This window comes from Notolabrus celidotus, chromosome 13 (assembly GCF_009762535.1).
Source record: "Notolabrus celidotus isolate fNotCel1 chromosome 13, fNotCel1.pri, whole genome shotgun sequence".
NCBI classification, from domain to species: Eukaryota; Metazoa; Chordata; class Actinopteri; order Labriformes; family Labridae; genus Notolabrus; species Notolabrus celidotus.
Window position 1 is genome coordinate 11,152,415 of NC_048284.1, and position 12,683 is coordinate 11,165,097.

The 12,683-nt window shown below is 38.2% G+C and overlaps 1 protein-coding gene across 3 annotated transcripts in view; it reads left to right on the forward strand.

The window, feature by feature from the left end:
- Positions 1-4,388: 4,388 nt before the first annotated feature.
- LOC117824539 (dihydropyrimidinase-related protein 5-like) overlaps positions 4,389-12,683 on the forward strand; it is a 31,720-nt gene continuing 23,425 nt past the window's right edge. For 2 of the 3 annotated variants that reach the window (XR_004633609.1, XR_004633608.1), the window contains exon 1: positions 4,389-4,537. The gene's annotated coding sequence lies outside the window, so the exon portion shown is untranslated. The remainder of the gene's footprint in view (positions 4,538-12,683) is intronic. The other variant, XM_034700063.1, reaches the window with a different exon arrangement.

Below are 12,683 nucleotides of genomic sequence, written 5' to 3' on the forward strand. Positions count from 1 at the left end.
TCTCCGATTCCATGTTAGATTAGGGAGTAATGATCATAATAATAATGGTAATAATAATGACAATAATAATCTGTTATTGTGTGTGTGTACTGTTCCAGGTTGGTGCTCAGTTCAGTTCCGTCTCAGCCCAGAAAGGAGAGAGGGAGGCTAGAGGAAGCTTATATTACAGTTAGTATAGTGACTTGTTCTATTGTACTCGAGGATGCCGAAAGAAATTGCTGAAACGATCTGCGAATGGGCGCTCTGAAACACGAGCAAGCTGAAATAACACTGAAAACGGACGAAGAGAGGCGGGAACTATCGTGATCTTTTGCAAAGTTACTGAGAAAAAATTACTTTAAACACTTTGTCAACCATCAAAGTTGTGTTTTGTGATGAATACTCAGATGAAAGACCAAATGTGTGATAGACAAATTGGTTCAGCTTAAGTTTGGGTATAACCGTTCTTAAAATGATAATTAAATCAAAATCTGAAAGGGAAAAATGTTTAAATTAAAGAGTCCAAAGGGTCTTACTTACGACTCAGGCTAATCACCATGTGATTGAGGTCCAAAATCAACTTGTGCTGTTTTGTCCATTTCAGCACCCCAACTCTGTCGGGCTTGAGAAACATGTCTGTGAAGATGACAGACTAAAGCTGGGGTTGGTAGTCAGATTTAGATTAAATTTTTGTTATACTGGTTAAAATGATCTTTATGTCCCGATGGCATCGACACATAAAGAGCGAAGAAAAGCTGCTATCTACAGCCGGAGTAAACCTGGGAAAACACCAACAAACCCCTGCCTTTAGGGTCCAAAATATGAAACCAATCAAATCCCGTCCTGCCGTTCTGCCCGCCTCCTGCGCGTACATTTCCCCGGCGTGCACTCCCCGTCCCCTGCCTCTGCTTCCCCTGACTCTATTTACTGCCCCTCTTGCTCGACTTTGGGCCTGTCCCCTCTGACCCGATGAGGTGCTTTGCTCAGGACTGTAGTCCAGGTCAGAGTCTAAAAAGCTCTCACCACGGGGCCTCTGACAAGCAAAAAAATGAATGACATTTAGTAAGTCCTACAGAAAATGTAGATATATTATATGTATTATAACTTTTCTCCTGATATCGTGTCACCAGTACAACTGGATAATGCTAGCATGACAGTTGTGAGTACTAACAGCAGCCATGTTTGTTTGTGTTTTTAACTTTCACTATGATAATGTTTTGGTGTTTTCTCACCGCTGAATGAGACATGAGTTGACGTAGTGCAAAACACAAACAATGTGCTGAGGACCGGTTTTGAATCAGTCACGATCATATGGTTGCGAATCAGCGGTGCGCATGCATGTAAGCGGGGGCGTTGTTTTGGGGTTAGACGGAGTCCTGAGGACATGCTACATTCAAATTCATGCTAGTTTTCCGTGACTACCAACTCTATCTTTAAATGGCTGTCTTGGGTGTGTGTCCTCGGAACTAGACGCTATGAAATCCTACACACTGCTCCTTTAAAGTGTGCTTAATTTTCCTGAAACATGTGAGTGAGTTTAAAAGAACTACTCGTCAACAAACTGAACCTGTGACGAAGGGTTTAAGGTAACTACATTTTAAAGGCTCAAAAGTCAAACATTTGGACACCACTGACTCAAAATGCTGCGTTTGAACGTATTCCTGGCGGTGTTATTCCAACTTGCTCGTGTTTTGGAGTGCAGTCAGACAAAGAGTGTGAGAGACAGAGTTGATATTTTCACATGGTGGGTAAAACGGTGATGATGTTTCTGTTCGCCTACCAACAGCTTCCAGGCTGAGATGACGCGTTGTTTTCAACACTGATAAAACAAACAGACACAAACACACACAACACTGTTATTAACACACCCAGCGACACATGCACACAACACCAACAAACAAAGCTGTGGCGCATTCAGACATTCGTCTCATGGACTAAATGAAAGAGGAGCTTTTAGGAAAAAGGAAGACCTGTTGGTGTTTCAAAAAGGTGCTAAAATTTTATCTGAAAATAAGAAAAATATATTGTTAGGAGTATAAATCAAGTTTGTCTTTACAATGACTGTATTTAAGTTTGTCGTAGTAATGAAGAGGCACTATTATTATTTTACTCTTGTATGAATATGAACTAATTAAAAGGCATTTTAACTTTGTACTTGAACTATGTAAGAAATGAACCGTGAATAAAAAAAGAGACTGTTTCTTGTGATTTGGCCTGAAGGCTCCATTTCATCCACACTCACTGGAGGTTCAGGATGTATCCTCTCAAACCAAAGCCAGAAAAACAAATGGGTTTCATGTTGTTGTTTTTTAACAGCTTTTCTTCAACAGTATTTGAGTTTGCTGACATCAAACATACACACTCACACTCAGCATTTTCCTCATCTGTTAGTGTGTGTGGTTTGTCAGCTTGTGAAAGTTAGTTAAGAGCAGCAGGAGCTGGCCTTCTACGTTAATATTAACTGTAAGCTCAAATCAATAACTGGATCTAGAAGTCAAAATTGTTGCACATTGAGTATTCGTTACTTACTTGCTTTCTCTTACAGATAAATCACTGGTGTTATCAGCTTACTAAAGAACAGAAAGCACTGAAATATGCTAACTTGTATGTTACTGGATTTATTCTGCCATCTTCCTTTACCTAACAGAAAATATCTCGACACTGTTACGCTCTTTTCTTGCCAAAAAACGTTACCTGTCCCAAATGTTTTGTGTTTTTTCCACACAAGTGAAGTCTGTGAAAAAGGCCCCAAAAGAAAGATAAGATAAACAGATAAGAAACTGCTCTGCAAGAAATAGTACATGCTTTCTTCCAAGTCAGTTAGTCTGCCAAGAGGAAGCCTCCTCTTTTCCTCACTGGGATCCTTCAGCCCCAGATTGTTGTGTTCAAGTGCTCTTGGGAAGCTTTTGTAAGTGAAAGTGAGGCATTGAAAAGCTTTAGGTCAGAAATAACACCAACCCTGCGTGCTGTGGCTTAAGAGGATTTACTTTTTTGTTTAGTGTTTTATATAAGAAACTAGACCCATCTGCTTTTATTTTGTGATTCCGCAGAAAACCCCCCCAAAAAGCAGCCTGTGTATATCAGAGATGCTGTCAGGATCACATTTTTTTTTACATGTAAGTAGATGGCATTTCACAGAAAATGTAGTATTTTCTAAATATACTACTTTGCCAGTGTTAAAAGAGGGTACATTATTCTAATATTTGCGTCCTAGATTGAAATTACCTTTTTTTTTTTTTACCCTGTTTTATGTAGCTTACAGAATACATCATTGTTAATGTTTTCAGGTTGATACACTCCCTAACTTTGTCAAGTTTGTATTTGTCCTTGGCAGTATTTTAAGTAAGAAGATTTAACAGGTAAGCAGCACGAGTCACAAACCAAAGGGTAAGATAACAGAGATAAGAAACTTCATGAAATAAATTAATAAGATAAAAGAAATAAAGAATTTAGAGACATGGCATCAAACCAAAGATCAATCAATCAATCAATCAAGCTTTATTTATATCGCACCTTTCATACAAGTCAAATGCAACCCAAAGTGCTTTACAGCAATTGAAAAACAAGAAAGAAGCAGAAATAAAACAATGGCAAGACATATAAGGAGAAATAATAACAATAATAATAATAATTATTATTATTATAATAATAATAATAACAATTGAAATTAAAATAACATAAAATAGAATAGAGACTAATGCACACCAAACATAAAATATGTGTAATTAAAATAACTTACAGCATCAAAATAAGGAATAGAAATAGTTAAAATAAATAGATTTGAAAGGGATAAGAGTTGAAAATAAAACTAAAGCTAAACATCATTTAAACTGAGTAGATAAATAAAATAAATAAATGAATGGATAAATACATAAAAATAGAATAAGATAAAAGTTAAAATTACTCAAATAATAAAGCAACATTTGAATCAATATTACAGTAAAAGGTAAGTAATAAAATCGTTAGAATAATGGTACAAATAAAGTATGCTATGTGTGATTGCCATTGAGGTGTTGTTGTGATATAAATTGATTTAGATTGTAAACCCTATACTTATGAAATCATAACCATGGAGGATGATTTTGCAAAAGCAATAAGACTGAAAGCCCCAGAACAGCGCATGGTAAAAAAAATGTCAATAACTGTTCCTGAAATTAAAACTAAATTATTAATTTCAATGTAATCATCACAACAAAGCACCTTTTTTATTTTTAGCTTCATTAGATACTGACTTAGTCATTTAGGTAGTCACAAATTGTCATCCAGTGGATAATCAGCTCAACAGGTACCAACTGTTGTGTTTCCGATAGCATTTGAAGGCAGCATATTTCTCTGGAGGCAGGAGACACGCCCCTGTCTGCTGAGGAGAGGAGACCCTCTTCGCCACACACATCTCTTCTCCTATTGGTCCGTCTTCTCCGTCAGTCGACTCCTTATTGGCTGCAGCACTGAAGCATCTGCGGCTCGCGCTGTGCCAGCTGTCCTCGCGCACTCGGCTGGTGCTGGGCAACGGAGAGAGGCTCCTGCTGAGGAGGATCTGGGAACCTGGAAATAAAGGGTAAGAAGCCAAATATGTATAAGATATGTGTGAATGTCGAGCTCTGCAATAAAGGGAAGGAGTTTTTTTTTTATTGGGAACTGGAAGAATATTTCCTATATATTTTTATTTCACCGTTTAATGCGTAATTATATCTCATGCATTGTCATTAACTGAAGGGTTTTTACGTTACTTCTCGTTTTATTGTACGCTTCACATCAGCCCTGCAGCGTAATATCACAGATTTAATAAGGTTTCTGTGTCTTAACTCAAACATTTCACTCACAAATTGATGCATTAATGCGTCTACACCAAATATTAAGAACCATTTCTTTTCTAAATGATACTTCAATGAAATAATTTGCAGAAATGTAGAATTTGTCGTATGTTTAAAGCTAGCATCGTGTGCTTCTGGGTGATTAAATATGAGTAGATATGTATGTGTGTGTGCGTGCGTGCGCGCGTGTGTATTTGGCGTGCCATCAGTGCATCAAGGCTGTGTGTGTCTGTGTGTTGGACGTTATGTAAGTCAAATACTCGTTTATAGGTTTTTCTCTATTCCTCTTAATATATTGAGTCACGCTGATGGTGATGATGATGGTGATGGTGAGGAGTGTCTGAAGCCGTCACACACACACACACACACACACACACACACACACACACACACACACACACACACACACACACACACCAATGTACTAGTGTCTGTGTGTGCGTGTGCCTGGGAACATAATGTGAATTGAACAGGTGATGTGATCCAGTCTTCAGTATCAGGGGTCTTTGCATGCAGTCTTGTGGATCAGGGGGTTTTAAGGGCCTGGTTGAAGGATCCTCAGAGATGCTTTCAGTGGCTCTATGCAGGGGTTCTCAGTGAAGCCCTATTGAACTGAATATATTAGACAGCACCCTAATCAGATGATGTAATGTGTTTGCACATGGTATGTTCCAGGAAGGATGCTTCCATTCTGATTTTATCAGTGGTGCAATGTAACCAAGTACATTCAATCAAGTAGTAGCTCTTGATGAATGGAAAATAAATCACCAGATTGATCCGTAATGAAAATCAATCAGTGCAACATTATACAGAATATATTCAAAAAGTGCTCTTCAACAATCTACAGTGACAAATGTTCAAACGGGTGTGGTTTTGATGAATAATGAATTTCAGTCTATAAATGTTGAAATAAAAGAAGATGATGATTACATATCTTCAGCAACAAGAAGAAGGAGAGAATCACATTTGATAGGATGTAATCAATGTTAACAAATTCAGTATACAAACTCGAAATCAGATTTATACTGAAAGTCTTCTGATTCCTGTTTGTAGTATGAGCAGTGTTGTCCACTACTGTGTTAGCAGACAATCCTGGAAGCCATCAGCAGTCATATAAGGTAGATTTAGATTAACATGTCTAAACAGACGTCTGCATGCAAGTGTGTAACAATCCACTTTAAACAGCCTCTCAACTCCATCTCTGTTCTGGATTCTCTAGTTCTTAATCAGACTCTGTAAACTTTGGCAGAGTATGGGAATAAAGGCTTTAATGGCTAACTATTGGCCACACTGGAATTAGGGCTGGGCGATAAAACGATAATGATAAATATTGTGATATTATTTTCTCAATATAAATAAATGTACGATATGTATGTATGTATGTACGATAAAACGTTGATATATTTAAACCTGTAATTACACCCCCCAACTACTGGAAAGGGAGGGGACTTTAGTGTGTCTTAACCATAGACTGTATAAATAATGGACGTAGTATCCGTGACGTCACCTATCTGTTCCTGAGCACTGTTTTGAAGCCAATCGACGGCGGCATCCATATTGGAAATGTGGAACTCAACCAGGCAGAGTGTGACGTAAAGAGGCGGAGTTTGAGCTTCCTAGCCAACAGCTATGTGTTCCTGTCAGGGAGTCAAGTCAGTCATGTTCTTATTTGGGCAAAAACTCGTAACTTTAATATCTTCTGAACCGTTGCGTTAGAAAAAAATTCACCTCCCGTACAGTGTGTGCCGATAGAGAAATTAGCAACCAGGCTGTAAACATGTGTCTATGTGGTTTCCAGTGTTTCTGCAGCCAGACTCAAGCGGATTCTCAATGCATTGCAGTTTGTAACACTTCCCCATGGGCTTCATAGTTTGAGACCGGAGGTTGCCGCTTGGTCTTAGTTCCCACCCAACATTAAACAGAAGTCAGCATTGAACAGCCAATCATGTCCCAGGGTAAGAGGTAAGCAGGTCAACACAGCTGAGACGAGAAACCGAGACAGAAGAAAATGCAAAACCTAACAGCTGAAAGCAGAGTGAAAACATGCTCGACAAGAAAAGCCACTAAACTTCATTAGTTAAGATATTTTGGATATTTACTCGACTACTAAGACCCAGATACAAGCTAACAAACCGTCTGTTTCTTCACCTTTCTCTCAGGAGAAAAAAATCTGCCTTTGAGATGATTTGAAAGAATGATTAGATATTTATGGTGAAAATTATCGAAAAATGTTATCATGATAACAACTTTTTTAAAAAGGCCCAGTACTAACTGGAAGCCCCAAATGGATCTGAGATTGGATTGGGTTCAGGAAAGTTCAAACCTTTATGCAAGCTTAAGGATGTTGTTTCTCCCAAAGACTACATCATTTAAGATAAGATAAGATATTACTTTATACGGGGGGGAATTCAGTTGTTACAGCAACCCAGACATAAGTACAATCCAGAAAAAGTTCCAGTTAGTAAAATAAAATAAGTACAAATAAAAATAGATAAATAAAGATAGAATACATTTACCTCAGACTGTCAAAATATGTGCAAATGAGGTGGCTGATATTTTGACTCTAAAAGCAATCATCCAGTGTACCTAAAGTTGACTGTATTTTGCATGAAAGTAACAATATACCCTAGCTTAATATTTAACTGTTCTAGACTAGTCAGATAAAAACATTGAAACAGTTTCATAATTTGAATTAAATGGAGACATCCTCTGAGGAGTATAAGTTTGCCAAACAGAAACTCCTCCATTAGATCATAAGATATGTGCTGCAGAGCTTATTATGTGTCCATTAGTGGCCTAAGAGGAAAGGTCAAAGGTCAAACCAAACAATAGAAGTTCCACAGTAACTTCTTCCATTATCAGACGAGAGTGAAGGGTAAGACGAGATGAAGATGAATTAATAAAAAGACGTCTGTGTTCTTGGATATAGAATTACAGCGTGATCAGATTGCATGTAGAGAGAGTGAGAGAAGCCCCTAATCCTCCGAGTGATGGCCTAGTTAGTTGTGGGAGCGCTGTTGTTATTGCCTGTTTATGTGTGTATGATTCACTAATGGCTTATTCATCCATGAACCTCCAGTAGCACCCTCAACTCTCCAAACCTCACCCGGTGTGTGTGCTTGAGTGTGTAAGAGTGTGTGCGTGCGCTGATGTCTATTTTTATCTCCGATCGGTTGTAAAGTGGTCTGATGCACGTTTGTTCTGGCTTTTTAAATAGCTCTGCATTTCACACACACATATTTTCTCACACAAAGTGAGACACACACACACACACACACACAAACACACACACACACACACACACACACACACACACACACACACACACGTACCGACGCTTGCAGACTTACGCACACTGTCCCTTCTCCCTGCAGATCAAGCAAGAGTCAGCAGCTGTCTGCTCCCTTCTTCTCACTTACAGCACGCATCAACACACAAACGTACATTTGTCTGCCACACATGAAGTTCTCACTTGCTGACACACAGACATGTGAGGACGTCAGCAGCCACTATGTCACATTCAAGACTGCTTCTGAACATGCAGGAAGGAGGGTTTCATCTCTGTCCTGCTTTTTGTTTTATTTTTGGAAGCATCTCTTCCTCTAATAAAAAGATTTAGACATGCAATTTTTTTTAGTTGTACTTCTCATGGTGCTGTAACCTAGATAAGTATTATTCTGGGAGAATGGAAAAGTCCACTTTAAGGTTATATAGTATTTTAAAAGACTTATTTGAACGTAGAAGACTTTAACTTGAGGCTCAGATATACATTATCTTTTAAGACTGTGTTTTGTGTCACTGTCACTAAAACACAGAGGTCAACTTCTATGACATAAATCAATTTTACAACTAGCTTTACATATAGTGAGCTTTTTGGTTCACAATTTTGCCGTAACACAGGGTTTATTTTCAATCAATCAATCAATCAATCAATCAATCAATCAATCAATCAATCAGACTTTATGTGTAAAGCACTTTTCATACAACATAGTGTAACACAAAGTGCTGTATGGAAACAGAATTTGATAGTCATAAAATGGTATAAAATAAACAATCAATACGACCCCACACTGAAAAAAAAATGTTGTGTTGAATCTACTAAATTGTATTATGTCAAATTGTTGCATGAAATACATTTCTCTAAATGTAGATATATTTATTAAGTTTAGTACAACTAACTTAAATATATCTGGATTTAGAGAAATGTATTTCATGCAACAACTTGACATAATACAATGTAGTAGATTCAACACAACATTTTTTTCTGTGCAGCCCCCCCTTAATAAAAGACTCAATAAAACCAAGAGCTAAAAACAAGAGCTGAGTTGAGGAAACCTATCGTAAGGTCTTAATAGGGAAAACCCTGTGGTACAACAAAATGTTAAAAATGTAAATAGAAAGCTAAGAATAAGAAATTAGAGGTAATATATTAGATAGTTAAACACTTAGAAATAATCAACTAAAATAGGATAAATGTAAAAAAAAATGTTTTGAAATTAAACTATGATAAAGGCTATAGTTATACAATTTAGATAAGACAGTATGTGAGGCATTAAATTACAATCAAATTTAAACTTAATAAAAGTCAATAAATAAAATGATTTAAAAAATATTTTGTTCTTTGTTTTTTTTTGTTTTTTCCATATCTTTTTATTAAGTTTTTGCAGACAGTACAAAATGTTGTCACACAAGAGTAAGAATAAATCAGAGCATCTGCATAGAATAGAACAAAAATCCCCAATTAGACAGAAAAAGAAGACAGTAGAAAAATAAATCCCTAAGGCAGTTGTCCATTAGCGACCGTCTTATTTTAGATACTAGTAGACAATACAGGTAGACATAGAACATACATAAGTATAAGTACATACAGTTCAACAGTTAGTAAAATAAATAATAACAATAATACATTTATTGTTCTTTTTTTAAGCCTTAGATTTGATATTTTATGCATCACAGAAGCAAAATACTGATACATGAATTCCTCATTAGAAGAAGTAGTGCATATAGTGACATATTCTACCTTCAGTCTAAAACTCAGGTTTGCCCTTTATTCACTGTACTTGCCTCAGTTAGTCACTTTGCACAACGCCTCTCGAGTCAAGTGATTATGACGTAAAGTATTTCCAACCAAGAGCCCTGTGAGTGAAACTGCTGAAGCCAAGAGCGTTTTGTGTGTAGGATGCGGAGTGCTGAGAATGTTGAACTTCATAGGTTTTGTATAGAAAGTAGGCCTTAGCAGCAAAACGAATACTGTTAATGGACCCAGGCTTCAACTACCCATATAAATGCATACTGGTGTCTCTTAAATCCCCATAAATTAGCCATTGTCTGATGTTCCACCAATTATATCCCATGTGAGAACGTTGTATGCTAAGAGCCCTTTAGTAACACACTGAATTCCTCAGTAGCTAAAGGCAGCGCATGCAGATCAAAGGGCTTTCCTGAGCAGCATCCTGAGGAAATCCTCATGGTTTTAATTAATCCTCTGATAAAGTTTTGAGGGAGAACCTCAGACAGAACTTACACAAACCAATAGCTCCCTTTCTAGTAAAGTTATGTTAATGAGGCAGACAGTTAATACCTGAAACATAAGCATGCATGTTGGTGGTGGGACCATGCTATCATGAAGTAATGCGACATTGTGAGTCTGAACTAATCTGCCTTCTGCTCCTCATTCATTATTAATTAACACCCACATCCCCCCCAAAAAAAACTGGCATGGAGGGAGGGGAGAAGTCAGGGTGTGTCCCGTGTCATCATCATGCGTTTTTGTGTAGATGTGTAGTGCATTCGTATGTGTGTGAATGTATGTTTGTGCTGAAGCAGCTGGTCATAGGGTGAGTGAGAAATGCTGCCTGGTGGCGTCACTGTTTGTCTGCGGGTCTGTCTCTTTTTCCTGTCTGTCTGTCTGTCCCGCCCAGTATGACACAGCAGAAAGTGAACACACACACACACACACACACACACACACACACACACACACACACACACACACACACACGCACACACACACACACGCACACACACTTAAACCCACTGCACACCTGCACTGAAGATGTCTGTAAGAGGTTGTTTCGGAGTAGTGGTCGCATTTTTTTGGATGCAGTTGTTGAAGACATGCAAACACGTCAGCAGTTTTAAGAGGAGTTCTCATTCAGCCATCTTTACTTCCTGATTTTGACCAACAGCTGTGAGATATCAGCAAAATCATACATCCTGATGGTGATCATGTTATATGCAGATGAAGATCCCCTTTAAGCACACGTCCTCTAAACTTAGTAACATAAATTATTCATATTTAATTTACACATGGAAAGGCCTATGTTTGATAACACTCAAACTTTTGTGTAGATATGCGATGAAGCATGTATGATCAACACCAACTGTGTCTCAGTTCAGGGGCTGAATCCTTCAAAGGGCGCAGGCTGCGAATGATGAATCTTTCGTAGACCGCTAAGGCTGAACTGCGATGACATCTTCTGGTCTTCTTCTGGATTTCCTATATGCACCGTCAGCTGTTCCCACCCTTGCCCTGGCGTCACAAAAGCCAACTCTGTGGCTTTAAAGATAATTGAAGTGGATATTTGACTTTCTCAACTTTACAAAAAACAAAACTCAAATCAAAACCGGCCACGGGGCATGGGGAGAGTTGATCGTACACAGGATCCAAAGATTGCGGATCATGTCCAGCCAAGGATGCAGTTTCCCTGGTGGTTTATTGAACAACAAAAAGGGCTTCTTTCAAACAACAGGTGTCATCTTTGGGTAAAAAAGCATTCACCCTCCCCTGTGTCCGCCCCTTCTATCTTACCTGCCCATCTATCTACACGTCACCCGTAGCAAAACTATCAATGTATAAAATTGAGTAACGAAATATATTGGTGACACCTAAGACATCAAACTTAATCCCATATTTACCTTAAATGAAATAACAATAAATTAATTAATAACAATAATAATTTGAAGTGTCGAAGCCCCATTTTTGATTCTAATTTAAAACCACATGGTTGCATTTTAAAGATTATTCTTTGGCAAGTTGAGAGTCTGCCATCTTTGTTTAAATTGGCGCACATTGAATCTCAGGATAGGTTGAGCCTACCAAGGATGCATCCTTTGTGGCCTGAGAAAAGAAGGACTCAGTCTTGAAACCTTCAAGATGATTCTGATGCAGCACAGATTCAATCAGTCTTGAAACGCATCCTTCAATGGTTGTAACCCCTGAATTGGGACACAGCTGTACTCAGAGCAGTCAGTAGTGTATAATATGCATTACACAGTTGCGTGGCCTATATCAGATGTTCCATACTGAGACCATACCCACTTTACAGAAGTGGCTCCTAGTACAGAAATCACCTTTATTGTGATGTAATATGAACAGCCAACTATTGAAATCTATCACTTTTGCCTTCATAGACACATTTTCTCATTGTGTAACAGGGATACTAGAGCACCAAGCCTAACTAGAGAATCAGTTGTGACAAAGACCAAATGCCAGCTCCTCACATCGCCTCACATAACATCATGTAGCATCATGTCCTGTCACATCACAACACCTCCCATCTTCTATATCTTCACTTTATTCACCTCTCGTCACATCACACCTCACGTCCACTCACATCACTTCAAGTTGCTCCACATTTTCTCTAACAAGCATGTTTTAGTGACGTTAAAAAAAGCATTACAAAATTAAGAAGCAGAATGATGTTAAATACAGATCCACAGGTAGTCCGACTGTGTTGATCACTAATAGACTTTAGACTGGATGCATTAACACTACCGTAACTGGTCAGCTACTGAAAATGCAACAGGCACAGTGCTGTTGAGTCTCTGTTCCCTTTATCAGCTGAAGGGCTCACTGTGTTCAGAGCATTAAAGGTGTCACTGTCCAAA